This window comes from Camelus bactrianus, chromosome 1 (genome assembly GCF_048773025.1).
Source record: "Camelus bactrianus isolate YW-2024 breed Bactrian camel chromosome 1, ASM4877302v1, whole genome shotgun sequence".
Lineage (NCBI taxonomy): Eukaryota > Metazoa > Chordata > Mammalia > Artiodactyla > Camelidae > Camelus > Camelus bactrianus.
This window is the reverse complement of record NC_133539.1, coordinates 11,429,878-11,457,662: the sequence shown is the minus strand read 5'-3', so window position 1 is coordinate 11,457,662 and position 27,785 is coordinate 11,429,878. Positions and strand designations below refer to the sequence as shown.

At 42.8% G+C, this 27,785-nt stretch overlaps 1 long non-coding RNA gene across 2 annotated transcripts in view; it reads left to right on the top strand.

The window, feature by feature from the left end:
• Positions 1-3,197: 3,197 nt before the first annotated feature.
• The window catches only part of LOC141575659 (uncharacterized), a 45,868-nt gene continuing 21,280 nt past the window's right edge, over positions 3,198-27,785 (top strand). For both annotated transcript variants that reach the window (XR_012503523.1, XR_012503439.1), the window contains exons 1-2: positions 3,198-3,300; positions 25,444-25,540. This is a non-coding gene — a long non-coding RNA (uncharacterized LOC141575659). The remainder of the gene's footprint in view (positions 3,301-25,443; positions 25,541-27,785) is intronic.

Below are 27,785 nucleotides of genomic sequence, written 5' to 3'. Positions count from 1 at the left end.
GTGAAAGGATTAGGTAGGCTTCTTGTCTTTTCCAGGTTCTGAAAAAACTGTATATAGAATTCTCTCTCCTCTAAAGGTCTGGTAGAATCTACCTGAAATGCCCTCTGACTTGATGCCTATTTTAGGTAGATCTTTGAATAGCCCTTCAATTTCTCTTATGGTTGAGATTCTATTCAAGTTTCCTACCTTTCCTTGGATTAATCGTTACACTTAATATTTCCTAGGAAGTTAGTTATTTCATCTAGAGATTTTCAGAATGCTTGCCATGAAGGTCAACATTCTTACAATTTTTGCCTTGATATTTTACCTTGTTTTGTTCTTTTTATAAGCATGCCAAAGATTTGTCTTTCCATTAATTCTTTCAAAGAACTAGTTACTCAATTCTATTGTCTTCTGTTTTTTAATTTTTAACTTCTACTTTTATCTTCCCCCGTTGTTCCTTCCTTCAACTTTCTTCAGATTTCTTTTTTCTCTCTCTTCTCCCCATCTCCCCCCAGCTTCTTGAGTTGGAAACTTGGTTGATTCATTTATTTTCAGCCTTTCTGTTTTTCTACTATATGTGTTTAAAGCTCTATCTTTTTCCTTTGAATGCTGCTTTATTGAAGCCCATGGGCTTTGATATGTATGTAGTGCTCTTGTGATTCTAAATAGCTTGTTATTCCCAGTTTTATTTCCTTTCAAAACTGTGACTTAGTTAGCAGAGGACTGTAAAATATCTAAGAGGATTGATTTTTGTTGGTTATCTTTCTGCTATTATTTTCTAATTTATTCCATTATAGTTCATGAATATGTACTGTCAGGGTTTCCCTTTTGGGGTTTTGGTGTGATTTCTTTTGTAACCTAAGACACTTGGAGAATGTCTCATGAAATTTTGAAAAGATTGTATAATCTCTGTTATGTTAAAAGTATTTCTTTCCATATATCTATTAAATTGTAATTGCTAATTTTATTAGTCAGGATTTCTCAAGCCTTATTCATTTTTGTAATAATTGATCAGCCAACTTCTGAGACATGTGTTTAAAGTCACCCATTATGAGAACTTGTCAATGTCTCCTCGCATTTCCATCAGGGTTTGCTTTCTATATTTTGAGGCCAAGATTTTTAGGTTCATAAAAGTTTATGGCATATTTGGTAGGTGGTAATTTTATAACTATGCTACATTCCTTTTAGTGCTTTTCATTCTGAATTTTATTTTGTGTGAAGTGAATATTAATATGTACCTGGCATGTGCCTTTTTCTCTTTCCACATCCTTATATTTGATTTTTATGTTACTTTCATTAGGTGTTATAATTAATTACTGATGTTTGGCCTTCTTTCTAGTAGCGACAGAGGTGGTCAGTTGACCACCAGAAATTCATGCTCCCCCCTCCCTGGTGTGGAAAGTCACGGCTCAGACCAATACAGTCATGTGATTAATTCTCAGCAGTGGAATGCAAGCAGCAGTGATGGGAGTCACTAAAGACTGAATTATTTTCTCTGCTTAGATTTGATGCTCATTAACTGGAGATGATTTCGCACATAAGTGGAGGAAGCAGAGGGGAGGAAAGAGCTCCATTTGTGTGCTATTTCTGAACCCTCAAATTGCCAAGGGACCAGAGGTATCTAAGTCATTTCTGTGGTCTGAATGGTGGTGTCCCCCTACCATTTGTATGTTGAAATTCTAACCCTCAAGGTAATGGCATTAAAGGTAGGGCCTTTGGGAGGTGATTAAGTCATGGAATTGTATCCTTATAAAAGAGACCCTAGAGAGCTCCCTCTCCCCTTCCACAGTGTGAGGACATAGTGAGAAAGCAGCCCTCTATGAACCAGGGAGCAGGTTCTCACCAGACACGGAATCTGCCAGCACCTTGATCTTAGACCTTCCAGCCTGTAGAAGTATGAGAAATAAATTTCTGTTGTTCCTAACCCTCAGTCTGTGGTATTTTGTTATAGCAGCTTGAGACTAAGACAATGATGTCGGTGATTCAAATGACTTGCTTGATGTTTGTCTTCCCTGTAGCTGTAATTCCCTGAGCACAGGGCTGTCCCTACCTGGTTCACCATGGTCCCCCTAAAGCTCAGCTTGTCACAGACACTTCATTAATATTTATTGTATAAATGAATGAAGTGCTGGCCCTCTTCTCCTTCACATTTACCTTCTGGTGACCCCATCGACTGATTTTTTTTTTTTGAGTGGCGAGGGAGATGATTAGGTTTGTTTGTTTGTTTGTTTGTTTATATTAATGGAGGGACTGAGGATTGAACCCAGGACCTTGTGGATGCTAAGCACACGCTCTGCCACTGAGCTATGCCCTCCCCTTCGATTGATTCTTTTGATAGGTGAATCTTTGCTTATACCACGCCGATATTTTTCTCAATAAGGAACCAGGCCAATGAATGAAGGAGTGAGATCATTAAAAAAGACATCTCCCTTCTGTATCTTTCAGTCACGTGTCTTGCAAAGAATAGCTGGAAAGGGTATACATTGAGATGCGTAAAAAGAAACTGTAAATATTAATAACAGAGACCTACATTGTGTCAGGCACTGAGCAGGGTGCTTTTTATACACTTCTTCATTTAATTCACACGATGTAGGGGTTATTCTCCCTGCTTTGTGGATGCATCAACCAAGGCCTCGGTGTGGTGAGTAACAAAGTTAGAATTCAAATCCACATCTTGTTAACTTCAAGCTTGTGTTTCCTCCTTCTGTACCTAATGAAAAGAATTCAGCAGCCTGAGGTTCAAGGCTCAGCTGCCTGATTTTAGGAAGTCATTTACTTCTCTGAGCCTCAGTCTCCTCAGCTATGGAATGCAGATAACAATACTGATTTTCAGGCCCTCTCAGGATTATTGTGACGACTAAATGAGCGGATGTTTACGCTGACTTTGTTTTGTAAACTAGTAAACTCCGCAAATAGTGGCTATTTTTTGGTATATTGGAGAAGTTTACATCAGACTTCGACATTTCTAGGTTTGAGTGTAAGATTTTTCTCAGGCAACCCCCACAGTATTCAGAGCAGAAATAATGCTCCCAGTCACACAAGAGACCATTTTCTTCTTTTATTTTCTTCTATTTTAAGTATTGAACTTTCTCTGCTGTGCTGTTTGTAGGTAGGCAAACCATAACAAAGTTTCTGTTCCTGAAATCAGTTTCTTAATTTGCATCCGGGGGAAGTGTTGCATAAGCTTATTTTATTGTTGTTCAGTCTTTCATAATCTTTGCTGAGAGACAACGTAGGGTTGTCGAAAAAGGCCTTGGTTGTTGTCACGAGCCTGGATGGAGCTGAGCCCTGGCGCTCAGCAGCCGTGTGTGACCGTAGGTGAGCTACTTCACCCCCCTGCTTCTCAAGCTCCCCATCTGTGATGTGACTGGTGGGGCTCTCTTCCTCAGGGCCCCTTGCTGTACAGCTTAAGAATGATTGCAAAGGGTCTTAACCAAAACTGAACACCTGCTGTAAAAGTCTGCACCTCAGCAAGATGGCCCACAGCAGAATCTATATTTAGTTGTGTCGGTATAATTTTCCCTTCTCTTTTTGCTTTAGAGCTTCCTACCTCCAATTATTTGTTTAATTACAGCTATGCCCCATTTTTGCTCTCCTGTTGTGGGGGAGATGCAAATAGGCCTTTTGTGACTTTTGCTGGGTCTCCTGGGCCTGACGTTGACAGATAGGAGACAGAGGTGTTGTAGGAGTACATCTTGGAGCTGGCAGGCTTGGGGGCTGGAAGTGTGAATCGATGCACAAGAAAAATGGGGCAAACAGCTGGGAAGGGAAGAAAGAAGATTTGAATCTAGGAAGAGGGCTGAGAAATGGATTAGTTTCAGAGATCTCTGGCTCTGGGACTCAAAAGAGGGCCCAGCCGACTTGAGCGTGGCCAGGGTAGCACTACCTTTTAAAAGAAAAATGAGATCATGACACTCTCCTGCTTAAAACTTCAGTGGATTACCAATTCACTTAAAAACAAAAGAATCTGTCCTTATATTGGCCGACAAAGGCTCAATGGTCTAAGCTTTGCTGTTTCCTTTTTCTCATTTTCTGACACTCTTTTCCTTGCTCCCTGTGGGTCAGCAACACTGGTTTCTCAGAGTTCCTTAGCAACGTCCTGCCTCAGGGCCTTCGCACCTGCTATTCCCTCTGCCTGGAACACCCTCTCTTTTTATCCAAGCGGCCACATCACCTTCTCAGAGACCTTTCCTGACCACTCAAGCTGAAGGAGCCAGCCTCACTCCAGGTGTCTTTGTCCCCTCGCTCAAACTTGTTTTGCTTTGCAGCACTTACCACTGTTTGCCCTTATGTTATAAATGGGGCTGTTTGATGTCTGACCTCCACCGCTGTGTGAGCACTTCAAGGACTAGGAGCACGGTGAACTTTTCCACAGTGCTCCCGGCACATGGTTTAGTGCCTGACTCATTTGTAGAGTGAATGAACGAGTGAGTGAATGAATGAATGAAGAGACGGATGGGTGACGGGATGCCAGGCTTACCAGAATGGCACGCTTTGGGACCTGCTTCTGGTTCCTCAGATTCCCCTTCGGTCATCTTGGTCCCTGGCCTCTTATTTCTCCATATTTCTAAGTTCTACTCTCTTCTCTGGCTTTTTGCTTACCCACAGTCTCAGTGAGAAGCGTCCTCGTCCCATCCTGTTTCCATGGCCCCTCGCTGGTCGGGTGGTGACCTTGAGGAGGAAGTAGTGTGGTGCAGGGGCAGGCAGAGGCTCAGGACACAGGGTGGATTTTCTCCAGCAGAGAGGATGCTGTAGCTAAGGCCCACTGCACCCCTGCAGGAGAGCCCCCAGCCCCCAGCAGGAGCTGCACAGGCCTCACTGCACATCAGAGGCTGAGCATTAACTGATGGGCTCTTCAAGAGCCCACTCACCCCAGGTCTGGGTCCGGGCTGTGAGAACAGTGGGACAGGCACCTCGGGCCAGTGGAAAGGACAGGGTGCCAGAGCCCAGGGGTCTCAGGCCAGATCCTGGCCCTTACTCACTACTATGAAGCTTATAAAGGTAAGAACCTCATGGATCAGCTATAGTATGTTGTTGCCTTCAAAACAAGACAGGCTAAATAACCAAACATCATTTCAAGATAACTCAGATTTGTTTCATCTATTTCTTGAACTCCAGGGAACTCATAATCACCCAACAGCAGCTCTGAAAATCCCCCTTCCTTGCTCCCATTCACAGCAAATGTACAACACAGGTGCTGTTTTCACCACCACCACCACCTCCAGTGCCTAAAATACCCCCCTGACCCTTGCTCTCTCCCGTGCATGCCTCTTGTGTTCCTTCTCTCCTTCCCAGTTCTCTGTCTCAAAAGACTTGGAGGGAGGAGGAAGGAAAGAGATGGAACTTTTCCTTAGTGATTACAGGCATGGGGTCAACTCAAAGCCCTAGTTTCCTCATCTGCCAAATAGGAATAATAGCAAAATCCACTTCCCAAGAGTGTGGAAGGATCAACCCAGCTAACTGGCAGGGAGCCAGGGTCTCCGTCAGAGCAGAGAAACAGTTGGTTTTCTGGATATTTTCCTTCCTGCCTGATAAGGTTGCCCCAAGGACTCATAGCAGAAAGGGATACCACTGACCTGGATGAAAGAAAGATCTGGATGCTGAAGCCCAGAGACAAACTCTCTGATCCCAAACAAGAAGGATGTCTGGAGGCTGGGAAGGGGCAGGGAGTAGAGGAGGGGGTGTAGGACGATCTTGTGGGCTGCGAGGGGACAGGGACAAGGGCACAGTGTGGAGGGAGCAGAGTCCTTAGCCCCAAGCGGAGGAGGCAGAAGCATGAAGCTTCCAGCGGTCCAAATGTGCTGGACAGACGCTTGGGACTCAGGCTCCTTTGGGTGAAAAGAGATGGGCAGAGTGGGAAGGGACAAGTCTCCCCTAACCAAGGTCAGGTTGAACTGAGGGAACTTTCTTCTAAGCTGGGTAACTGGACACAGCGACAGTGACCCTCGCAGGTGCCACAAGGACTGTGATTTGCCCTTGGCCTGATAATTAATGTTTGTTGCTTTTCTCTTCTGTTGGTAAATTTCAGCTTTATCGGTAAACATGCTACCAGGAAGGGGCGTGGCATTGGCCTATAAGACACTTCTGTGACTCTCCTGGGCTGACATCACAGGGGTCCCTGCTGCACGGTTGTTGTCTGTGGCCTTGAGGAGGGAGATGGGAGAAGCAAAGCTTTCAGCTGGAGGGGGAATGGAGTGGGAGCTACATTAAGCATCCTGTTTGGGCGTGATGCTGGGAGCCTGTGCAGTGGAGGGAACAGACTCCTCCCCATTCACAATGTGGCGGGGAGGGCAGGAAGACGCTCCTTGTGGATTGGATGTCCAGAGCCCTGTCTGCCAAATGAAAGTGGTTGGCTCCTTCTTCCTGTCTCTCCTCTCATCACCAAGATGAACAATGGTTAACCGTAAGATATGTGCTTTGTCTTCTTGTTTTAATATAACAAATAAAACATTTCAGATTGGGGGGAGGGTAGAGCTCAGTGGTAGAGTGCATGCTTAGCTTGTGTGAGGTCCTAGGTTCAATCCCCAGTACCTCAGTTAAAAACAATAAACCCAATTTCCTCCCTCCAAAATAAAATAAAAAAATTAAAACAAAACAAATAAACAAACAAAAAAACATTGCAGATTGAATGCAAGTCCTTCTCCAGTTCCAGTATCCTCTCCTTCTTCTAAGATAATCTGTGCTATAAATTTGCCAAGGATCCTTCTGGCCCATTAAAAATATATATTGCATACCTTTAAATATATTTTCTGTGAACATTATGTGTTTATAAAATACATGATACTATACTGAATATTCATTTAGAAACTTACTTCTTTCACTCAGTACTGTATTTTTGAGAGCCAACCAAACGCACACACAAACAAACACAGAGAGAGAGAGAGAGAGAGAGAGATCTAGCTAGTCTTTCTATTGCTGCCTAGAATTCTACCCTATGGATATATCACATTTTTATTAATCTATTCCTTTACTATGTTTTGATGTTTGGATTGTTCCTGGGTGGTTTAGGATATACCCACATGCTTCAGGGAGCCTCCTGGTCCTGCCCTCCTCGGGTATATGGTGAGAGGGTTCTGCAGTCCCTCTCAGAGACCATTTGTTGGTCCTCAGTTTTGCGCTGCAGTGGTTCACAAATTAGAGGCTCACTGCTATTCCAAAAGCACCCCAGTTAGGCCATATCAGAACACCTACCTGCATCAGTTGTCTGTATTTGGACCGCTAATGATTTGTACCTGCTTCGTAACACATTTTACTTTTAATGAGAAGAGGGCATTGTAACAATTCTTTCGGTCACCCCCTGCTGGGATCAGCACTTCTTTCCATGCACTTGACACTGCCCCAAGGCAGGAGGCAGCCAGAGGGATGAGTTTTGGTCTTGTTTGTGCTGGGTTAAGCAAGATTTGATGGATGATGAAGATGAGGCCATGGCTTTCCAGTGGGATGCTGGCCGGTCCTGCCCAGGGAGGTGTGACCTCTCAGGAAACCCTCCTACTGGTCCGGGGGCTGTCCTGTTTAGTTGTGCAGGAGGCCAGGGAAACCAGTGGTCTGGGAAAATATGGAACTAACTGGTTTAAAATTTAGTGAGATTCAAGCTGTAGCAGGGAAGCACGATTTACGCCAATCACGTTCGATCCCACTTCCACCCTAATGTGAGCATCACCTGTTCGTACCACTGAATGCTGACATCTGGATTTATAGGTGCCATGGGCCCTTTGCCACTAACTACTTGTTATGCCACATAACAGTTCTCCTGGGGCCGATAATAATGCCCAACTTAGAGACGAGAAGGATGAGGTTTGAAGATGCAAACTACCTTGCCTGGGTCCAGATGCTTTTTAACAGATCCAGGGAAATATATTAGAATTTCCAATTTTTAACTAGTTGCTTTTCTGCAAGCCATGCAGACTGTCAGGTCCATTCTAAGGGTCATGAAAAGTTGAACAAAAAAAGAAAGTCACAGGAAAATAAGTACAGTGTGACTGCCTTTATATAGTGTTCAGGAATCAGCAAACTGACTAATGTATATAGGGGAAATGCAGAGGTAGTTAAACTACCAAGATAAAAGATGGAATGATGACTGCCCAGATCAGACCGGCAGTTCCCTTTGACGGGGAGGGAAGGAGAGAGACGGGGGAGGGCTTTGTGAGGGTAGTTGTGTTGGTGAGCTTCCATTTCTTTAGCTGGGTAATGGGTCTTTATTTTATAATTCTTTAAATCTTGCATCTACTGCTCACACGCACTCACACCTACATGTATATACATATATTCTTTATTTTGTATGTAATATTTAGTAATAGGAACATGTATAAATAAACAACCTTTTTGAAACTATTTTTCTTCCCATAGCACCTACATCTCTCTGTCCAACTGAAAGACCCTTCAAGTCTGGCCCCTCCAGCCTCGTCACATTGGCCTACAATGATTTCATCCTAGGTCAGGACCAGTCCTAAGTACTTTTTAATTGTTTTACTCTACTTAATCCTGGTAACAATGCTACAAGACAGATACTATTATTAACCACATTTTACATAGGAGGAAGCTGAGGCCCAGCAAGGCGAAGTCACGTGCTCAAGTTCACGTGGCTTGTAGACGGCAGAGGTAGTACTTGAACCTTTACGGTCTGATGGAAGAGTTTAAATATTGCTGGTTGCTGCCCCCCACTGCCCCAGCTTTCCCCTCCTCCTTGGTTATGCCTGTCTTCTCACTATTTCATGCATGGTCCCACCTCTCCCACCCAATGCCTCCATGTGTCTGGTGCTCTGATTAGAATGGTCTTTCCCAAGATTATGGCCATACAACCCCAGGACCATGAAATCCTTGGTTGAAAAAAAAAAAAAAAGGTGGTGGGGAGGGGAGGGGAGAGAGAGAGAGAAAGAGTGCCATGTTCAAATAAATGGAGCAAACTTTGAAGATGAAAACCCACTCTCAGAGAAGACAACAGTTATCAGTTATTAGACAATCTAAGAGGTCCTGGAATAAAGAAACCTGATTAACTCTGCTCAGCCCAGCAATTCCCAAACTTATTTAAGCCCAGACCCCCACCCCACCCCACTAATGATACTTGCTGTTCCATTGGACAAGTGCTCCAGGGAACCCACTTTGGGAATTATTGATGAGCATTTGTCTAGTCACCCCTCCTCTTTTCCAGTTTTCATTATTCCCTTCTCCTCTGAACCACTAAAATCCTTCTGGTTTGTATTAAGAACTTCAACTCTGATTTATATACTGACACGTATCAATCCAGTTTGCTTTAAGGGTTTCTTTTGTGGGCTAGGCTTTTATTCCTCAGAGGGGTGTTAAATTCCTTGTGGGCAGGGACTAAACTTGGGGTTACTTTCCTGCCTCTCTAGGCCACCAGCTGTGACTACAGTACTAGGTACTTGGTAACTTCTCAAAATATGGAGAAAGCAGGCAGTGTGACTCGAGTGATCTTGGCAGAATATCAAATGTTTGCAGCAGGAATTGAGTGTTAAAGCTTTGTGTTCATAGGTCTCTGGATACATCCAGTCTTGTGGGAGATGCTACAGAGAACACAGCAAATGCCTGTTTATCAAAGGGGATTGCGGCAGGGAGATTGTGCCGAGTTCCTCAGCGATGGGTCTACTGGTTACACATGGTTCAATTCTGTATTGTGTGGCCTTTCCTAAATATTTCAGGATGTTTTCATCTCTGGTTCCTAAATGTCAGTAACCACCCTTAATCATTTTTGCAATGAAAGATGTTCTCATGCATATTCAAACGTCCCCCTACGGGTGGGAATGCTCTCAGCTGATACTTAACTGGCACCAGTCTAAGATTAGAATGGGTCCTAGGACTAGGGGCAACTATGGGCCTGGGGAAATCATGCCAGTCAGCTCTAGGTATAGGAAGATGCAGTGCGTAGAGGTAGGCCTGAGAAGTACACAATGTTTGTTGTTTTGTTGTTGATTTAAACGGCAATTATTTTCCAAGTCTTCTTTGTAATAGTTAATGTAGTGGTTCTTCCATTCTCCCAACCATCTTTCCTCCTTTTTGCTTTCTTCCTTTCAGTTTTATTCTGGCTTCTCTTTCCTGTTACCACTACCCTAGCTGAGGACCTTGTGATTTCTTTGATGGATGGTTGTACGAGCCACTTAAAGGCCATTATTTATCCTGCCCCTTCCCAGCTCTGACTGCCCTACGTACCCCTTCCGAAGCCTCCAGTAAAGCTCAGACCTGATCATGTATGTCACCATCCGGTGAATGAGTATTCTGGGGTCCCCACTGTCAACCCGGTGGAGGCCAAACCCAGCTGGTGCTGAAGACCCTCAGTCAGCCCAGCTGGAACACTCTTCCATCTTCCTGTCCCAGCCCAAGGGCCTAGGATTCTCATGGCTTCAAGGTATTTCTTCTGTCCGGCATCCCCTTCACCACTTGTTTCTACAACCTCTACATCATCAAAGACCAATTCATACCTTTCCCTTTATATTTTTATTTTTTCATACCTTTCCCTTTATAAATCAGCACCCTTTAGATGCCCTTCTACCTATGAACTGGTAAAGCACACTGGTAAATAGGACAAGGTTTCTCAAAAATGTTTTGAGCTGTTCAGTTACTGATTTCACGTGGCGTTCCTATGCAACAGCTATTATAAAGGTTTAGGTGCTTTTCATTCCTCTTTTAGCCATGCAGTTGCTACTTTTATGTGAGGACCATATCTGGATTTGGGTATTTAGCGGTGGAAAAAAGTTAGTCCCAAACATAAAACTCTTTGTTTTTCTCACTCAGTGTTGCTTTCTCGAAAAATAAAATATTGGATTCTATAATATAGAGCTATTGTTAGTTATGACAAGCTAAACTGTTCTAAAAATGTTTGGTGGTCATCGCACAGTATTTCTAGCCCAAGAGCATTTTACAAAAATTAGAGAACTCTGTTTCAATACTTTTACACTATTCAGCTGAAAAAAAAACCTCAGTTAATGGATACGCCCAGTCTGAACAGCAGAGGGCTCTTATGTCCGTCACAAAAAAAATCAACTGCCTTTTTTTTTTTCCCGCAAGAGAATAAGCACAGGTATGCACACCCCATGTCGTTACCTGCATGCCTCTACAGGTGTAAGTTTGACAGGTATAATCCTGTGCTCACAGCCATCATCACCACGCCTTCTATTTCCCAGTGTGATTAAAAGGAGCAAAATGTGACAGGAAGAGCCTTTGGGGAAGTGGTGTGGTAACTCTAAAGTGAGATACACACACAAAGTGTTATTATTAATCAGTAAAATTGTGGAAGCAGTAACTACCTCACAAGACGGCTGTGAGGTTAGTGAGCTGAGGCCCACGGAAGGTACTCCGTGAGCCGGAAGATGCTGTGTTAATGCGTATTTGTTACCTACACACATGGGATGCTTGACTGCCTCTCCAGGCCTGGCTTCTCTCTAGAATCTCAGACCTGCATCTCCAATGTCCTGCTTGGAATTCCTCCCCAATGTCAAGTAGGTATTTCAAAATTAATGGGGCTGAAATAAACTCTTGATCTGCTCACTTCACCACTTCCAAAAGAAAAATAACCAATTACTCCATCCTGGGTCTTTCCCATTTCCATAAATGGCGCCAGTATCCACCCAGCTGCTCAGGCCAAAACATCAAATCCTTGATTCAGCTCTTTTTCAGTCTTTCACTAATCCCAAAAAGGTCCTGCCTACTCTCCTGAGACACATCCCGACTCTGCCTTCCTCTCTCCGCCCACTCTGCTTCCAGCCAAGCACGAGCCGCCAGGATTGCTGGCCTGCGCTTCTGCCAAGAACCTTCATCCTGCTTCCCGTGCCCCCTCCCTTGTCCTTTTCAACCACAGCCAGTGTTCCTCAAACACACTGTTCTTAAAAACAATCACATCACAGCCACAACCTTGCTTAATCCACCCACCACCCACCTAGGCTTCTCCATAGCACTTAAAACAAAAGCCAAGATCCTTTCCGTGGTTTACAAAGTCCACCTGGTCACACCCTTCCTACATTTGCAGACTGTCTCCCAACATGCTCCTTCCCGTGCCTTAGACACTGCACACATGGGCTCCCTGTCTTCTCACAGTCAGCTCCTTTGATGCATCCAGTTTTCAGCTTAAGCATCATCTGCTCAGGGAAGCCCTTCACTCTTTTTCACCCTACCTGAACAATCTATGAAATACTTAACCACCAGCTGATATTACCTACTGTTGACAAAAAAATAATCAGTTGATCTAAGAAAGAAATGGAAAATTTTATTCGAGCCAAATTTAAGGATTATAACCCAGGAAGAACAATCTCAGAAAGCTCTGAGAACTGTTCTGCTCGTTAGAAATCCAGGCACAGTTATATAATTTTTCAAGACTGAGGGCTGTACATCAAATGATGTGTTATTGACTGTTTACATTACCCAGGTCTAAGCGTCATCCTGGTGGGTCACGTGACCCCTTCCAAGATCAAGAAGGAATGTTATCTTTTAAGGATAATGTTTTATGTGTTGCTGCTAGGAGAATGTTGCTCTTTATGGCTGAGTTCCTATTTCTGCTGATGGGGGAGTTCTGGTCCACGTGTAATATGGGTACACAGTGCACAGTCGGGCAGAGAGAAGGCCAAAGGCCAGAGAAGAATTTTTTATGTTTATATGTTTCTTGTCTTGCCATAAAATATGAATTTTATTTCACACCACAAATCACATTGTGTCCCTAATAAAACATTTACTTTCAAATCCCATCTATTGACATAATTCCACGAACCATATCAAAGCAAAAGCATGCTATTTTGTCATGGAGGTGCCATCCACATGTATTAGTATTAGTATACTAAGCCCCTTAGTATTGTCACTCCACTCAGAGACTCAGTGATTTCAGAATCGGGGCTAGAGGGGAATCCAAGCAAAATACGACCACAGATGAGTTATGCTAAGTAAAACCAATCCCCCAGGGCTACTTACCTGCATCATCTTTTCTACCCTCCCAACCCCACTCCCTCTCCCTTTTATTAAAACACAATAGATGAATACTTAAACCTTCCCAAGCCTGTTCTTAAATACACGTTTTGTTTATCTGGGAGGCTGTCACCACAGCCTGAGTCAAGCCCCTCCCCTACTGCAGCCCCTACCCCAAAACCTATTCTTTAGGTGCTTCTCCAATGCCACCCCTCCCTTCCCACCTTCAGTGAAAGCTCCTAAGTATTTGGAGTAATGTTTGATTAAGGTGCTTCACATAGATGTGTGAATAACCGATGGCCTTTAGTTACCAGGTTATACTCTTCCTTTGACAGAGAATTTTAGAGAAACTCCAATTAGGAACAAATTGTTAGGAAATTTTATTTAACCAGTGTTTTAGAGCACAGTGTTTGGGACCTCTTTCTGCTTACTAGCTGTGTTACTTCAACAACTGATATAACCTCGCTGTGCTTCGGTTTCCTCCTATGTGAGTTGGGATCATAAAAGTACCTGTCCCATAAGGTTGTTGTGAGGATTAAATTAAGGAATGTATGTAAAGCATTTGCAATAGAGCCAGACAGAGAGAAATGCTACACAGGTATTAGGTATTACTGCCATCACTGTCACCGCTGTCATTATTATTACCATCATCACCATCATCATTATCAACACCATCATCAATATCACCATCACCACCATCATCATCACCATCACATCATTATCACCATCATTACCATCATTGTTATCAACACCATCACCACCATCATCATCACCAGCAGCAGCCATGGCATTTTCCTTCCATCATCCATCAGAAGGGCAGAACTTGACTTCTATCTCCTTACGTTCCCCCTTTCCCTTAGTAAATTCAATCTCAGATGAATTTTCTACATATTAACATCACCAAAGGGCAGACTATGGAAGGAAATTGTGATCAAAGTTAATAAATGTAAGAATTTTACTCGAGTTTTGAATTTAGGATCTGCCTGCATGTAAATTTCCCCAGACTGGTTCCCAAACCATGCTTTATAGATCTACTAAGCAGTGCTATTTTTATTTTCCTATTCTTCTGTCACAGTGAGTTTCTCTTGTGGGGTGAAATAAATACAGTTTTGAGTATTTGAACCCAGTATTTTCTTCTTTGCTCTAAATTCCGAAATGTTTTGCAAAATATGGGAAAACGGAGCTTGATATGTCAGTTGCGTTTTTTCCTGCCAAAAAGCTGTTTTGATTTTAGGCTCCAGTCATAGGTGGAAGACATTCAGAATATGAGGGTTTACATTTCTGAGCCTGCACACATGCGACCTGCAGGCCACCCTGGCCTCATGCTCTTGCCCGTGGAAGGTATTAGTGATAGATTGTGGTTTTCCTTGCTGAGTTCAAAGGCAGTGCTAAGGCGCCTTCTTAACACAGAGCTTTAGTCAACTTCCAGCAACCACCGGCGCTTGAGAGAAAACCGATTTCGCATCCCTGAGATGTTCTTCACACTTCCGTCACTTTCCATTCAAACTTTAGTGTTTGGGCTTCTGTTTTGAGAAGCATATCGGTGCAATGATGGTTCATTGGGCAGTTCCACACTTGGAGTGTTTTGGAAATCTGTGGGAATTTTTTTTCCTGTTTATTTTATTTTTTCTATGTTACCAATGTCTCTGGTTTTTCTGTGTGTGTGTTAAAATATACATAAAATATACATACCATAAAATTTACTATCTTAAACATTCTTAAGCGTACAGTTCAGTGGCATTAAGTACATTCACAGTGTTGTGCAACCATCACCACCGTCCATTTCCAGAACTTTGTCATCATCTCAAACTGAAGCTCTGTACCCGTTAAGCATTAACTCCTCATTCTACTCCCACATTTCCTTGTCATCATTCTACTTTCTGTTTCTATGAATTTGCCGGCTTTAGATACCACTAAAGTGGAATCACACAGTATTTGTCATCTTGTGAATGACTTATTTCCCTTCGTGTTGTAGGGATAGACCGTATTTTGTTTATCTGTTCATCTGTTGGTGGGCACTTGGATTGCTTCCGCTTTTTGACTATTCTGAATGATGCGGATATAAACATGGTCATACAAGCATCTGTTGGACATTCTCCTTTCAGATCTTTTTGGGTACATATTCAGAGGTGGGATTGCTGGATCCTATGGTAATTCCATGTTTAATTCTTTTTAAGGAACTCCCCTGGTGCTTTCCTTAGCAACTGCACTGGTCTGCATTCTCACTGGCAGTGCACAGGTATTCCCAATTCTCCACATCTTTGTGGGACTTTTTTGTTGTTACAGTGATTAGGGACATTCCTGGCACTTAGTAGGCTGGAGCATGGGTTGCTTGTCATCCTACAATGAGTGAGGTTTTCCCTCATAATGAAGAATTGTCCCTCGGCTTACATTATTCTCAAATGTCTTGTTGGTCATTCATGTAGGTGAAAAATTGGCCAATAGTGATTGAATCCTAGACCTGAACTCTAGTTTATATGTAACACAAATTATTTTTATATACTTTTAATATGCAATAAATCCTAGTTGAGTTACAACCATATAAATGGAAATAACGTTGCATTCTGGTTTGTGAGAGCTCGTTACCAGGAGTCACCGTTTCTGAAAATATCATCACTGATGGCAACACTCTGCTGGGATTTGAGTTGCCAATGTGACACACCCATTTTAATCAGCAGTCGTAGCTGTCCTGTTCCTGGAGTTCTGCATGGAACACAAGCATCTGACTACTCAGTGATGTCTTCCATTGTAGTCAAGTGTGAGCATGACTTCAGGTGTGGGTTGGCCATACTATCTACCGATTTCATTTTAGGGCAGTAAAATAGATGATTCAAATACTTAATATAAAGACAGTCCACTGCTAAAGACAAAGGGTTGCTTTTCTTATCTCTGTCGAAGAGGGGGTTGCAATCAACTGAGTGTGTCACCTCAAAGTTTGTACGTTGAAACCTAACCCTCATATAATGGCATTAGAAGGTGGGGGCCTTTGGGAGATGATTAGGTCATGAGTGTGGACCCCTGGTGATGGGATTATTGTTCTTAGAAAAGGGACCCCAGAGGGTCTCACTCTCTAGGTCATGTGAGGTTACAGGGGAAAGATGGCTGTCTAGGAAGCAGATTCACACCAGACACTGCATCAGCTGAGACTTTTTTTTTTAGCTCCTCCTTTTTTCACACTCCCCCCACCTTTTAAAAACTGAAGTACAGTTGATATACAATGTTTTAGTTTCAGGTGTCTAGCAAAGTAATTCAGTTACACACACACACACACATATTTCCAACTTCTTTTCCATTATAAGTTATTATAAGATATTGAATATAGTAATATAGTTCCCTGTGCTATACAGGAGGACCTTGTTGTTTATCTATTTTATATATAGTGATTTGTATCTGTCAATCCCATACTCCTAATTTTTCTCTCCCCTCTTCCCCTTTGGCAACCATGTTTGTTTTTCTATGTCTGTGACTCTATTTCTGATAAGCTCATTTGTATCATTTTTAAAGATTCAACATATAAGTGATATCATATGGCATTTGTCCTTCTCTGTCTTATTTACTTCACTTAGTATGATCATCTCTATGTCCATCCATGTTGCTGCAAATGGCAATATTGCATTTTTTATGGCTGAGTAATATTCCACACATATATATCACATCTTCTTTATCCATTCATCTGTTGATGGACATTTAGGTGGCTTCCATTTCTTGGCAGTTGTAAATGGTGCCGCTATGAACATTGAGGTGCATGTATCGAATTTTCAAACTAGAGTTTTTGTCTTTTCTGAGTATATGCTCAAGAGTGGGATTGCTGGATCATATGGTAACTCTATTTTTCATTTTTTAAGGGACCTCCATACTGTTCTCCAGAATGGCTGCACCAATTTTTATTTCCACTAACAGTGTAGGAGGATTCCCCCTTTTCCATAGCCTTTCCAGTGTTTATTATTTGTAGACTTTTTGATGATGGCCATTCTGACCGGTGTGAGGTGATACTTTATTGTAGTTTTGATTTGCATGTCTCTAATAATAAGCGACTTTAAGCACCTTTTCACGTTTGGCTAGGACTTTGATCTTGGACTTCCCAGCTTCCAGAACTGTGAGAAGTTAATGTCTGTTACTTGTAAGTGACCCAGTCTATGGTATTTTGTTATAGCAGCCAGAATGGACTAATACAGAGGCATTATGTGCTGGCCTTCTAGTATGCTGAGCTTGAGTGGCATGTGTATGTGTGGGTGTGTGTGTTTTGTTTGTTTTTGTTTTTCTGATAGTGGTAACTGATTTAGGCTAACCCACCTCCACTCCCTCCAAGTCCATACATACACTGACAAAAACCAGATTTTTGAGAATGACATCACCTGTGGCTCAGTTACCAGGTAAGATTCTCAGATGTACATGAGATTGAGGGCACCAGTTGGCTCTCGTTTCTGCCATTCTCTGACTATCCATGAATTTGGGGTCTTCAAATAACTTTTAATTTTATGGCATCTTAAGATAGATTTAGAAATGACATGTCATGAGTACGTCTACCTCATTTGACAAAACTGATTAATTAAAAAAGTATTGATTGGCCTCTGTTTTGTGCTGGGCCTTGTTTGAGGTACGGGGGACGTGGGGGAGAACAAAATAAGTCCCTTAAAAAAGGTATCAAAAGTCTGGAAACTGAATCCCTTTTTGATATAGTGATTGCCTAGGTACTTATCCTAAGGAAATTACTAGGAAATTGTGCAAAGGTGGATGAGCAAGTGTGCATTGTGCATCAGATGAGAGTAAAAATCAGGAAAAAGTCTAGCTGTTAACAATAGAGGACTGATTAAGTGAGTTATCATATACTTACACGATGGAGAGCTAGATAGCCATTAAAATTAAAATTATATGTACATTTATTAAAACAGAAGAACAAAACTGACATATATTTGGTGGAAAAGTTGACTATAGGCTGTATGTGTATCATTCACTTCAAAAACTTGTATATATTTATATGCATATATTTTTGTTCGAAAAAAGTTCTGGAAAGATATGCACCAGTGGTGAGGGAGGGGGAGGTTTAAATTTCATTAAATTTTTGTTTTCTGTTTACAGAAATTTCTTTTACAACAACCATGTATTAAATTGAATGTAATTTCGAAATGAATATACTTTCCACAAACATCTAAAATAAATAAAATTTGTCTATAGACTTGGTATATTAGTTTGCTAGGGCTGCCGTAAGAATGAACTAGAGACTAGTTGCCTAAATAGCAGGGATTAACTTTCTCACAGTCTTAGAGGCTACAAGTCTGAGATCAAGGTATCGGCAAGACTGGTTTCTTCTTTGTCTTTTCTCCTTGACTCGTAGACGGCCGTCTTCTCCTCGGGTCTTCACATGGTCCTCCCTCTGTATGTGTTTGTGTCCTAATCTCCTCTGCTATAAAGACACTGGTCGCAGTGAATTAGGGCCACCCTAATGACCTGATTTTAACTTAATTACCTCTTTAACGACATTATGTCAAAGTACAGTTGCATTCTGAGGTCCTGGAGGTCAGGCCTTCAACATTTGGATTTGCGGGGAACACAATTTAGCCTGTAACGCTTGCCTTCCAAATAAAATAAGAAAGTCTAATAGTTTTCACATGGAACACTTTCTGCTATAAAAACATAATTACAGTGTGAAGCTATAATGATGCTAGTAATTATTTTATAGCATGCTAAAAGTGATTTTCTCCATTTAGATATAGATTCCCAGAAGGTCACTGGTGATATGAAGACAATCCAAATGCATACCAGCAAAGCAGTCTCTCTTCCTAACTGGGTTCATGATTTGCAATATTTGAATTGAGTACCTTTCTTCCTTTGAGGGCAGCAGTCAATCAACCCACATTTACTGGACACCCACAGGGTGTGGTACATTTTACTAGATGTGAGGGTGAATTAAAAGTAAATAGAAGCTCAACTTATGCCCTGAAGGAGCTTTTAATTTCTGGGGGACATAGAAAATTCCCACTGAACATAAATACATTCATAATGAAACATTTTGTGTGGGGTTTAGAGACCAGCAATCTAATTTATTTTGTGGAAAGTGACATATTTTGTAATTAAGGGACCACGAAATAACGGGAGCAGCCAGGACTCTTGACTCCCTGCCCAGTTTTTTTCCCATCAGATCAGCTCCCCAGCTTCAGGGTAAAGTTGTGCACTAGATGCCGGGGGAGCTATAAGCAAAGAAAAAAAATCAGGTCCTGGCATCAGGAAGAGCATTTCAAATGCATCGTAGGGGAGGGAGGAGCCAGGAATTGGGAGGAAAGGCACAGGGAGAATGGTTTTAATATCCTGGTCTAAGAGGTCACTGTGTGTCACTGTGTGGCAGAGAAAGTAAGGTGCTCCTTTCAGGCCGAGGGAGGGAGATGGGCAAGGTGGGGTGTGTGTAGGGGGCGTTGAGGGGGATGGAGAGTGGGGGGGGTGGGGGGGGAGGAAGGAGAGATTCTCCCCTGGAAAAGCGTGGGCGGGGCTATGTAAAGAGCAGGCCTGGCAGAAGTAGAGGTTGCCAGAACCCCTGTCATGTTCCACAGCTTGTTTCACTGCAAATTATTTCTTGATCTGGTTAGAAGAAATTTAAAGTTTTCTCTTGGGGATGCTGAAAAGTCCATAGGTATTATTCCATCCAATCCAGGGCGGTCAAATGGATTCATTTTTTTTTAAATTTTTAATTTATTTTTTTAATTTTTAAATTTTTTTTGGTGGGGAGATAGATTATTTATTTATTTGTTTATTGGTTTATTTATTTTTATTGGAGGTACTGGGGATTGTACCCAGGACCTCGTGCATGCTAAGCATGTGCTCTACCACTGAGCTATACCTTCTTCCCTGGATACGTTCTTAAAGACAAGCGTGTGAGTGTGTGTGTGTGAGTGAGTGTGTTTATGTGAGGGAGTGTGTGTGTGAGGAGTGCCTGGGTGTGAGTGCCAGAAGAGTGCATGTGACTGCATGAATACGCGTGTGTGTCAGTGTACATGAGTGTGCACATGAGTGTGTGTGAATGTGGGAGTGTGTGGGCGTTTGTACAGGAGAGTGCCTGTCTGCATGTTGGCCCTAGAAGCCACTGTGTTTGTTTCCTGTTGCAGCTGTAAGATGTCACATACTGAGTGGCTTGAAACAATACAAATTTATTATCTTCTATTTCTGAAGGTCAGAGGTCCGAAATGGCTCTCATTGGGCTACAGTTGAGGTGTCGGCAGGGCTGTGTTCCTTCTGGAGACTCTAGGGGAGAATCTTGCCTTTTCCAGCCTCCACAGGCTACCCTCGTTTCTTGATTTGTGGCCGTTTTCCATCTCCAAAGCCAGCCAGGGCAGGCAGAGTCCTTCTCACACTGTTTACTCTGACCTCTTCTTCTGCCCCCTCATCTACTTTTAAGGATCCTCAGGATGGCACTGAGCCCACCTGGATAATCCAGTGTCATTTATTGTAAGGTCAGCTGATGAGCAATCTTATTCTATCTGCAACCTCAATTCTCCCTTGACGGGTAAACTTACATGTTCAGATTTCAGGGGTTAGGAGGGGGACATGATCATTATTATGCCTACCATAGTCACCATCATAATCACTAGAAGAGTGTGTAAAGCCTCTTTCCCCTTGTTTTCCCCATGTTGACATGCCTCGGCGGGCGGGGGCGGCAGACAACAGGCTAGAGAAGGAGGTGTATTTAGCAAAAGTGATTCAGCTCCACGCCCACTGAGATCCACTGGATGAAATGCTATCCTGAGGTAGCATTTGTCTTTTCTCAAACAGCATGTCAGGACCTTTGTGGTGACCTCTCCAAGCCCTTCATTTTTATGTGTGAGGAAATGGAAAGCCAGGCTGGCGAAGCGGCTTCTCCAAGGTTTCCCAGCTGGTGGGGGCAGAGCTCGAACAAGAGCCTCGGTGCTCCATCCACTGCTCTTCTGACTGTTACGCTCATCAATTTTGCTAGATTATTGTCCTGCCTTTTTTTCCAACTGAAAGAGATGTGGTTTTTGACCTTCGGAGGTATTTAATTCTCTTGACTAGCAAAGCATATCCTTCTGTTTGTGTATGTGTCTTGAAAGCAATTGCAATAATTGGATAAGATGCTTACATGGTTTTGCTGCGTTGACTGCCTGAGGCACCTAATGAGACGAGGAGGTGAAAGTCTATATGAATGTGCCTGGCATTCAATCCGGGGTACCGTGGTTTCAAGAAGATGCAGACAGATTGGCAGAGGTTCAGAACAGATCAGCTAGAATGATGAAAAGAGGGGAAGATTGAAGCAGCTAAGCAGGGACTGCTTCACTAAGCAGTCAGCCGGCTGGAAGGACTTCTATGAATATTTTCAAGCTACGACAAAGAGGGGGCATAATTACTTTAGCATTTTGGTAGGTCTAAGAAAACGCACTGTGTGTAGACACAATGAAAAAAAAACCTAATTTGTACCAACATTAAGGTATCAAATCATTTTACTTTAACTTTTGGTTGCTCTCAGCCTGTAGACATTCTTTTTCTCACTTTGGCTGATTGCTAGGTGACCAGTTGTCCCAGATTTCCTGGGCCTGAGTATTTTCCTGGGATGCAAGACTGTCAGTGCTGAAACCGACGCAGTCCAGGGCAGACCAGGGCAGTTTGCCTAGATGCTGACTATACCGGGTGTCTCATAGCCTATGAGGGTCATGATCTTGGCCTAACCTGTCTGTCCACCAGGGGACACTGAGATATCATAAGGCAACCAGAAATTATGTTTGCATAGGGATTCCAAATCTCCTTGGAAATGGTGAAGAGATTGCTGGGACTCATGGTTGAGTCTTAGAATACCTACTTGAGCAGTTTGGCTCTAATCAGGGAGGCAAAGCCTGCCCACCGTGGCTGTGATCAGGAGGCATCTGAGTGTTTCAGGAAGGTGGGGGGAATGGCTTGAGATTGCCCTGATTGTCCTGAGGTTCCTGTTCCGATGTAGTGACCAAGATGTTTGATATAGTACTAGATAATGTCTCTCAAACGCTCTCTAGTTTCAACAGAAAGTGTGAGGCTATGTTTTGGGGCCCTGGACATGTGTCACCACTGAGGGAGGACAGTGTTGGTGTTAAGGGCCCTGCAGAAGCAGTGGGAGAGGTGTTTGGACGTTGGCATTGGTAGCAGAGGATGGCTAATCACTTTTCAGTAGCAAAAACTGCATCCATCAAGCTAGACCATCAAATAATGAAAAAAAAAGAGTGAAAACAAAGTGAACAAAAACATCAAATGAGAGACCATGAGGCTCCTCCAAAAAGAGAAGACATTTAACAGAAACTTAGAAACACAGTAGTAAGTCCTGGTGAGCCTTCCTCCAAACCAAATATGATCTCTGTTTTGACCCAAGTTGTCAGAGTCTGAAAATCCTGTTTTTCCAGAACAGAGAGACTGGTGCCCTGGAGTTGGATGACCCCCTGGGAAGATTAGGCAAAGGTTCATATTGGAGGCAGGAATCAGGATCGAGACAGGTTGCTGAAATGTGAAAACAGAAAGAAGGCAGAGAAGTTGAGTTGAAAGCAGCCCAGTCGTGGCTATCAGAAGTGATGTGTGGGGCGGGCTATGGAAAGGATATTTAATTAGCCTTCTTGCACATACTGAATCAGCCAGTATTCTTAGTTGTATGCAGGATAAAATGACTGGCTGATTAAAGTAGAAAAGGAATTTGCTGCAAGACTAACAGGCATTTCATGGAAGATTCTGGAACTAGAAAGCAAGGGAAAAAAAAATGCCTAAAACCACATCACGGAGAGGACAGTTTGATGCCACAGCCTGCCCCAGTGCCGTGGTTTCTGTTGCTGATCCAGGAGCTCCATGCCTCGAATCACCATCCTTCTGCCATTTCTGCTGCCACTGCTGCCTCTACCTCAGTCTTCCTGCCACTGTCACACACACACATATGCAGAATTCCCTGCCATTCTGGCTTCATAGCAGTACTTACTCCTCATCTGAAGTCCAGGTGGATGTGTCTGATGTAAGGAATCTGGGTTCAAGGAGGCTGGAGAAGAAAACACCTGCCATTTTCAGCATCTATCAGGTTGCCTTTGTATCCCTTGGAGACTCAGTGTGGGGAACGAGAGGCTGGCTAGTCAGGGAGAACGACAATGGTCCTTTAGCTGCCACCCCTTTGGTGGCCCAACAGCAGCATATACTCTTATCCTTATACGTTCTACCTAACAACCATCATTCATGCCATTGAAAATATGCTCCCCGCTCCTAAGTCTCATTGGTTCTGGGTCCAGCTTGGAGCTCAGGCTCCCTGGACCATGACCATTTCTCATCTTTTCCATAATGAACCCGTTTTGATATTTTGTAACCTCTGGGAAAAGTTGTAAAAGTGATCACCATCACCCGATACAAAATAGTGGGAGAAGGAAGAAAATTAATTATAGTACCAACATGTATATTTTAGTGAGGAAGAAAGTTATGGTGCTCATTTCTGTATTTGTTCAAGAGTATAAAGCTGATAAATATATCTTCCCTTCACTACCACCATGTTTTTTTTGAACTCAAACAGCACCTCCCCTTGCCAGAATTCTGTACCTGATGAAATGATACAAATCTTCATTCCAAGAGTTTGGAAATATTGGTGGTCTTGCCTGAAGAGGATTTCTATAACCCTTGATTGACTTTACCACTGGACACAGCAATTTTAGGAGGCAGCCCAGGGATCGTGGGTTCCATCTACCTCCTGGTTGCCTTCAGCTTGGAGGAGCAGCCCTATTTCCCCCTTGATAGTCAAGAGCAATCAAACTCAACCAACATCACATCTCCCCTCCACCCTTTTTTTTTGGTCTGTTTGACAAGCTATTTCTGGGTGAAAATGTGCAATGTAGGATCAGTGGATTATAAATTCAGCAGCCCATGGACTTTTTTCCCCTGCAACGTGTGTTCTTTAGACAGGCACAATGTGATGGTTGATGGTGATGCTAACCAAAAAAATGGCAGGTGTAGAAAGCAAGTCCAAATCCAGAATAAGTGTTTATATCCATGAGGACAAATGCTGATGCCTCATGGTAGAAAGGAATAAATTCAGTCAATTCACTACCATCCAGGGAAGACAATATTAGGAGGATAAAGGATGGTTCATGCTACCTTAGCTTGCAAGTTGGACTTCATGCTGGAGGGAGCCAGATTAGCCTCAGTGAAGGGAAATCTGTGTCTTTGAGTTCATCAGTATGTTCCATTACCACTTCCGTGGCCACTTTGTTTACAGGCCCATTGAACAATCACTGGGGTGGCTGGGGAGAAGGTTGACCAATAGTTACAGGAGTGGATGTCTTGTCTGCTGGTTTATTTAGTACCTTTCCTTCTGGGGAGTGAGAATGTTTAGGTGAGTATACACTTGGGGCACTTTCCCAGAAGCACATCCACGTGCCTTCTCAAACCTCCTTGTTACTAATTCTCCAATGTTGTTCTTTTCAAGTTCATGACCAGTCATCCAAACATTAGCTGCAGCCCACAGCCCAAGAATCCTATAATGCTTCACCTTAAGCCATCTTACAAGAACATATATTTCATTTATTTGCCAATGGCATCATTGCCTAAATGCTGCTTTTTACAGCTTAAGTTGGTATTTTAGCAATTTTTCATTATCAATGAAAATCCTTTATGCAATCAGTTTTAATGGCTAGGTAAGATTTCATCCAATGAATGTATTAGGTTTCTAAAGAGCAGGGGTCTGAGAGAGATCCTGTTGGACAATGAGGTGGCCCATGTCATTCCTTGACTCTTCTGCAACTTTTCCAAATCTGTCTCAAAGTATCATGTTCTCTACTTGCCTCTCGCCATGAGTCATGGCTGTCCCGGAAACCAATGTGATCTGAAGAAGCAAAGGTTAATTACATACAATGGATCAGGAGCAGAAATTCAGTCAACAATTTTTTTTTGTTTATTTAATTGATTACTTCTTTTTGACACTCCATAGGTCTTGGTGAAGAAGCAGAACACAGATACAAATATATGACACGTTGGGTTCAAAATCTTTGCATGTGTTTTCTTATCCAGTTTTCACAGTAACCCTACGAAGTGTTATCACCAAAGTAGAGAAAAGGTGAAGACCTTGTCCAGGGTTTCACGTTGCTGATCTAACACCACAATCTGCACAGGGCAGTCTGACTCTCTGATGTTATTCTAAATGTGATCTCAAATGATTTGAATCAGATGCTTTCCTGGCGAAGAAGGACATGAATAAAGAACATCAAGAAGCTGGTAGGAGGAGGGTATATCTCAGTGGTACAGTGCATGCCTAGCATGCATGAGGTCCTGGGTTCAATCCTCAGTACCTCTATTAATAATAAATAAACCTAATTACCTTTGTATCCTCAATAAACAAATGAAAAAAAAAAAAAAGCTGGTGGATATTTTGCTCTTAAAATGGCAGCAGGATAGATACCCCACAATGTGATTTATAGCAGCCCCTAGTTACTTAGAACAGGTTGAAGGACTTCAAATGAATTCTTTGGGAGAAGAACTTCTGCACAAACCAGAAATGGGAGAAATTCTGCTTGACTCTTTCCTCTGACTCTCTCTCACTCCTCAGTTGACCCGGGTTCCTTATCTTAACAGGAGAGAGGGAAGTCTCATAACAAACCTTCACCTGATTGACTCCCCGGCTTAATGGACACTCTCCATTCCCCCCAAAACACAAGCTAACGGATGGGCGGTAAGTTGAATTTCATGCTAACTTACCACTCTCATCCACTTTCAGATTTTGCTGCTGTGTTTATCAAGCCAGGTTTTAGTTCCCAAATATTTGTATGCTTGTTGTACATATTACTGTAACTAATTAATCAAATTAAATATTATGTGAACCATTTTTAAAAAATAAATTGAACATCAACAAAGTGCCAAGCTTTTGTTCTTCATGCTTGGAATAAATTGGTAAACAAAGAAACAAAGATTTTTTTTTCACATAACATATTCTATGCAAAAACCAATCTACCTCATAGAGTTGTGTCTATGAGAACTAAGCTGAAAGCTTCTGTGAGACTCAACAAATGTGAGCTGCTCAAAAATTATGCTTCATTTGTTGTGGCGGAGACAACTGTAAAAAGATTTGAAAAAATATTGCAAGAATCTAGAAGGATTTCACACTCAGAACACTTCACAAGTATCTTTAAATTCTTGTTCTATTTGAAAGTAGTCAAAACTAGAAATATATGGATGTGATTTATACAAGAAAAACAACGAAGACTTACAATCAGCAAAACCATACCCAAGAAAGGCTTTGGGTATTCCTAGAAGGTAGGTGAAGAAATGGACATTTACATGTTTTAAGTTAAAAAGAAGTGTTTACGGTAAGTATGTATCTTTTTATTTTCTTAAACGGATTTTCACTATAAGTGGTCTTTATTGATTGGCAACCAGCAATTAGTCCCAACTGATGACCGAGCTTCTACTCTATTTTTCAAGGACCAGTTGAATCAGAATCATCAGGGGAGCTGCAGTGCAGAATTGGAAGTTCTGAGGATGGGCTCAGGGAACCTGCATTTAAACCCCGGTTGGGACTGACTGAGAAGTGTTGGCCTCTCAGAGCTCTTGTACCAATCAGGGCAAAATCCCTTCTTGGTCTGGACCTTCAATCTTGAGGATGGGGGCTCAAGACATCACTTGGTGGGAAGTGAAACCTTAGAGGTGAAACCTTTTGAGGGTCTTATTTTGTATTGTGTCATAGCCAAGACCTAGTATTTAAGGTGATGAAGTCAATGTGCAATTCTCGGTGCCCAAATTGGGTATACCAAGGAGATGAAGAAAGGACACTTGTTCATAATCTTAGGACAAGTTTAGCATGTGAATCAGTAGATTATCTACTAGACAGTATACAGCATAGTTAATGGCAAAATCACATGGTACTGATCCTGCAGGGTCAGAAGAGTCTCAGGGTGACCGACCATCCCGGTCGGCCAAGGGGTTTCCTGGGACATGGGACTTGCAGTGTTAAAACTGAGACAGTCCTGGGCAACCCAGGACAGTTGGTCACTATAGAGAAGGACTGATTTACAAGCAAGCATAGCTGGGGAAGGCTTTGTAGAGGAGGGAGACAACTGAGTGGGCGTCAGAGTCTAGAAGAACCTACAGCCGCCAAGAGCTAGGGGAGGAGGGGGAGAATTCTAACGCGAATGCTTCAGCGGCTTCACAGATTCCCGGCACTATCAGTTTAGATCCAGGCATTTAAAACCCAGTGTGTTTTTAGTGCTTACTTGGCATGTTGCTACAAGAAGTGTGACAGAGCTAAGTGGTTCTGCAAGCTTGAGAGAGAACAGTTCACACGCGCACCCACCTCCGAGTACAGGCTAATTAGCTCATGTTTGCAGGAGCCTTGGAGCATGTGCAGCACAGCCCGGAAACCCGGATATCATTAAGCAGCTAGAGCCACCTTCAAAAATTCACGTTTCTGCCCCTCCATCAGCCCTTATTTCTTCTCGATTCCTTTGAAATAGCTGGTTCCCTGCAGATGTCAGCATGAATCTCTCACCAGAATAAAGAGGCCATGGTGCCTGACTTGTGTGTAAAAGGGATTACATGCAAGCAGCCCAGAGCCCAGGCTGCGTTACTGGTGGGTAGCTGGGCCAATTTCTGAAGTGTGCTGTGGGCTTCCTGCTCGAGAGCTGTTGCTTTTCTCCTCCCTGCCTCTCCTCTGGTTGGCCTGTTCATAGATATCCTTTACAGATCTCTCATATGTCGTTCACATACTGTACATGTACCATCATAGACCATATGACATTGTCAATAGATAACATCTGTCTTGTTATTAGAAATGTGCTAATGTGACATTATGGCCAAAAACACTGAGCAGCAGCCCACACTCTCCCCTGAGCTCAGGCCTATTCCCAATGCCTCTGGGATGGGGCAGAAGTGGGAAAGGGTTCAGCACAGATGCTCCTGCCCTCTCCGGAGCTGCTGCAGAA